Raw genomic sequence first — 337 nt, 5'->3', positions numbered from 1 at the left:
AATGAATATACGTATGCATGTGCTAGGAGATAATAAGCACCATTGACCGTACAGCCTTCCACCAATCACATACGTTGGAAACCATTCATTCGTAACTATTCTTTTTACTACGAGTAGGGTGTTGTCACATGGTGATTACATATCCGGGAAGGGGTACAAAAACTCCTTTCTGCTACTATGCATGACATTTTCACCCACTACCGGCATTCTCTCAAATGGAAGAACAAAGAAAATGGAGTCGAACTGAGGAGTGTTTCGGCAACTCTCGCAGACTGCGCAAAACCGGCTTGTACTGGCAGTCTGCGTACATCAGCTGAGCGGGAATGGAATCCTTAGC

Source organism: Penaeus monodon, chromosome 21 (genome assembly GCF_015228065.2).
Source record: "Penaeus monodon isolate SGIC_2016 chromosome 21, NSTDA_Pmon_1, whole genome shotgun sequence".
NCBI classification, from domain to species: Eukaryota; Metazoa; Arthropoda; class Malacostraca; order Decapoda; family Penaeidae; genus Penaeus; species Penaeus monodon.
Note: the sequence above shows the minus strand (reverse complement) of the source record.